Here is a 3,986-nt window from a genome sequence, read left to right as displayed (position 1 = left end):
GAAAGGCTCTTCCACAAAATAAATTGCAAAAATTCAAATGTAACCACATATAAAATTAGGTGTCCTTTTTCTGAACCGTATGTTAACATAAAAGTACAAGGCCAGGTGTATAAATGTTTGGCTGACACCGGCGCAGATCTTTCTTCACTGGGTGTTTCCCCAAGGCAGGCTAATTTACCGATAAAAGGGGTTCGCCCTGCTCCTCCTCTTCCTCTTCCTCACTGGTTCCCTGTCGGGAAGTATGGCTAATCCTAGGAAAACAGGCTATCATAACCGGGAGATAGTGCTAAAGTACATCCATTACAAACTATCACAGAGGGGATACGACTGGGCTGCCCACCAAGACAGAGCATGGTGTCCTCTGAGTCTCTCTCCTGCTGCTGCTGTTGCTGCTGCTGGGACTTCCTCTGACAATACTGGGCTGGTGTCTCTGCATCGTGAGCCTGCTGGCTCAGCTGCTGCTAGTAATGTGCCTCCTGGTAATGACCTGGGCCCAGTCCTACAGGCTGTCCACCTGACCCTGCGCCAAGCGGGAGATGATTTCTCCTGCCGCTACCAGAGTGACGTTGCCCAAATGTCTGGCCAGCTGCACTTGACCCCCTTCACAGCCAGGAGGCGTTTTATGGCAGTAGTAGAGGAACTGTTCCGAGATGGAGTGAACTGGGGAAGAATTGTAGCCTTCTTTGGGTTCGGTGGCGTGATGTGCGTGGAGAATGTCAACCAGGAGATGTCGCCCCTCGTGGACAACATTGCAACATGGATGATGGAGTATCTGAACAGGCACCTCCAGAACTGGATCCAGGACAACGGAGGCTGGGATGCCTTCATAGAATTGTATGGTAACAACATGAGACTGTTGATTGACTTCTTCTGGATCTCTTGGAAAACTATCATAAGTCTGGTTCTGGTGGGAGCTTGCATCACTCTTGGTGCTTATCTAGGACATAAGTAAAATTAACCGGTTCATCATGAATTACAAAAGTCTTACAAACAGTAAAATAATACTACTTTTGTTTTCTGTGTAAGAGGGGTGGGGGGGGGTCAGGCGAATAATAAGAATATCGAGTAGGCCTTTTTATGCCCCGTATAGTGTCCCTACCAAGGTCACCATCTGAACCCTTTCCACTGAACATGCTTTCTTATTGTCACATGGGTTACCTGTTGGTTTACTAGGAAGAGATTTATTAAACATATAAGAACTTAGAGGTCCGAGCACAGTTCCACACCCCTTACCAACCACAATCTTCAAGTCAGGTAGAAAGATTAAAATTATCTTTGAAAACCCTTTTAAGAAAGATCTGTGCCGAAACTAAATTAAAATGGCCTGAGGCCTTGCCTATTGTACTGTTTGCCCTCAGGACAAAACCACATAAACCTCTCAATCTATCACCATATGAGTTACTATTTGGTCACCCACCACCATTGTATAAAGGATGGAAGAATCCATATGTGAGCTTGTTAGCCAAAAAATTAACTGATTATGTTTTATCATTGCAGCACTTTCTTAGTTCTCTTCGCAGGGCTGCGACACTGGTGTAACCAGTACCTCTTGTCTCCAGTCTTCACCCTTATAAAACAGGAGACTGGGTGTAGGCCAAGATACACCGACGCAAGGATTCCCTCGCTCCACGTTGAAACGGGCCCTTCCAGGGACGTAATGAGAGATGGATAGCCCAGCAGAGACCTCAAGCCTGCTACTCAACTCTTCCCTGAAAGCTTCGGAGCAATGTAACAAAGAGACCGACATAGAGAACATCCTTTTTTGCAACTTTTTATCTCCTGAATTTCATCCTGGCTCTTGTGGGCAATGCTCTAGCTCTCTGGCTCTTCATCTGGAACCAGAAGTCAAGTACTCCAGCCAACATCTTCCTGATTCATCTTGCTGTTGCTGACCTGTCTTTTGTGCTAAACTTCCCACCCGGGTAGTATACCATTTTTCTGACAATCACTGGCCATTTGGTGAGATCCCATGCAGACTTACTAGTTTTCTCTTTTATCTCAGCATCTCAGCTTTTATCTAAGCATATGTGTGCCAGCATCTACTTCCTCATATACACCAGTATTGACCGCTTCCTAGCCATTGTGCATCCTGTAAAGTCCATTAAACTCCACAGGCCACTCTACGCTCATTTAGTATGTGCCTTTCTATGGGCTATAGTTACTGTTGCAATGGCACCTCTGTTAATCAGTGTGCAGACAGTCCAGATAAATAATACAACTATCTGCCTGCAACTTCATAGAGAAAAAGCATCACACCATGCTCTTGTATCCTTGGCAGTAGCATTCACCCTTCCATTTGTTATTACAGTGACCTGCTACTTATTAATCATCCACAGCCTGAAGAGTAGCAACAGAATTGAGAAGCACCTGAAGGAAAAAGCCATCAAAATGATCATCATAGTTCTAATGATCTTCCTAATCTGCTTTGTACCCTATCATGTCAATCGTTACATTTATATTCTCCATTATAATAGCACCAAGACTTCCTGTGAAACTCAGCGAATCCTGGCTCTAAATAACCGCGTCACTTCTTGCCTCACTAGCCTGAATGGTGCCCTTGACCCAGTCATGTATTTCTTTGTAGCTGAGAAGTTTCGTGAAGCCTTATACAGCTTGTTCTGTAGCAAAAAGACTGTAATGTTGCCTCAGACTTATGAAAGAAAAACAAATGAGAGCTCACTAAATGCTAAGTCTAAACTGTGAGCAAGTGAATACATTTATTTTCACTTTTAGATCCAAAAACCCTTTTTTCCACCCAACCCAGTGGTGGCTCAGTTCTATACTAAAACCCCTTTTTTTGTTTGTTTTAGTAATAATAATTATTGTGTGCATTGTTTACTCATGTTTACGGTGCATTTTAAAAGCTTTCGTCCTCAAAATGCTAAATGTCAGGGTCTATGTTGAACTTAAACCATTCAGCTAAGATACGTACCGCAACCTAGGCTGAAAGGGGGGAATTGATATAAAGATGGGTTAGCTTGATTAATTGAGTAGGTCATAAGAATAAGTCCAAGTAGTTCAGAAGTTTATAAGTTCATAAGTTCAAGTATTTTAATATCTAACAAATTGTTTAGTGAACAGTTTGACTTAGGCATGAATAACTAATGCTAAATACAATTTTAGGAAACATAAGTACTAATACAGAAAGAAAACTATTCCAGAGTCGGCTTGACCCAACTGGAAAGAGGAAGACGCCGAGGTCGGCTTGACCCAGCTGGAAAGAGGAAAATGCCCTTGTGATGATTCCCATCACAAGAGATAATTATAACTAACAGAAAAAATCATGTTATGACTAATCTCATTGCGCGTGCAACTAAGCATATGTAGAAGGAACCATATAAATATGGAAGTTAAAAATTCCTCTGGGTAGCTCTTGGCCCTTAAGGCGGGAGTCTACCCTTCTGCAGAAGCAATAACTTTTCTACTGGCACTCCTGTGTCTCTTGACTTATATTATCACCGCTAGTGCCCACGACGCAAGACCAAGCTGTCCTTTCCTGTTTGGGCAGCTAACTCAGTTTTTGCTGACACACTGCATAAAAGAATAGAAATCACCATTAATATTATTCCCAGTGACTAATACATTTATGTAAGCCACAAACTTATTAATAAATGGGAAATTGTGATCTGTTCTGCAAAAGCATCCAAGATTTTGGAAAATCTCAAACATTTTTGTGAACCAGAAATCCAGAATAAATTCAATTTAGGTCAACTGAAACATTTTCTTCCAGGTATTTGAAAGTTTTCATTTTGATTTTAATCATTTTTTCATGTTTGGAATTTTGCAAATTCATATTAATATACATTCAGGGATTGATATTTCATTATTATAATATGTCAAAATGAAATGTCTGAACAACTTTGAAAACTTTTCTCCAAAATTCTGAAAGGTGAAAAATCTTTTCCACGGGAAATTATTTATTTATTTATTTAGACAAATCAGCATTTTCTAGTAGGGAGCTAGGAAAAAGGTTTATCTTTTTTTTT

General features: G+C 41.2%; 2 pseudogenes; both read left to right on the top strand.

Annotated features, from left to right (window-relative positions):
• The first annotated feature begins 241 nt into the window (after window positions 1-241).
• LOC109319142 lies at window positions 242-998 on the top strand (annotated as a pseudogene).
• Window positions 999-1,664: 666 nt separating this feature from the next.
• Window positions 1,665-2,703, top strand: LOC109319141 (annotated as a pseudogene).
• The last annotated feature ends 1,283 nt before the right edge of the window (window positions 2,704-3,986 follow it).

Source organism: Crocodylus porosus, unplaced genomic scaffold (assembly GCF_001723895.1).
Source record: "Crocodylus porosus isolate Cpor-Errol unplaced genomic scaffold, CroPor_comp1, whole genome shotgun sequence".
NCBI classification, from domain to species: Eukaryota; Metazoa; Chordata; order Crocodylia; family Crocodylidae; genus Crocodylus; species Crocodylus porosus.
The sequence above is the reverse complement of the archived record's forward strand: the minus strand, read 5'-3'. Positions and strand labels throughout refer to the sequence as shown.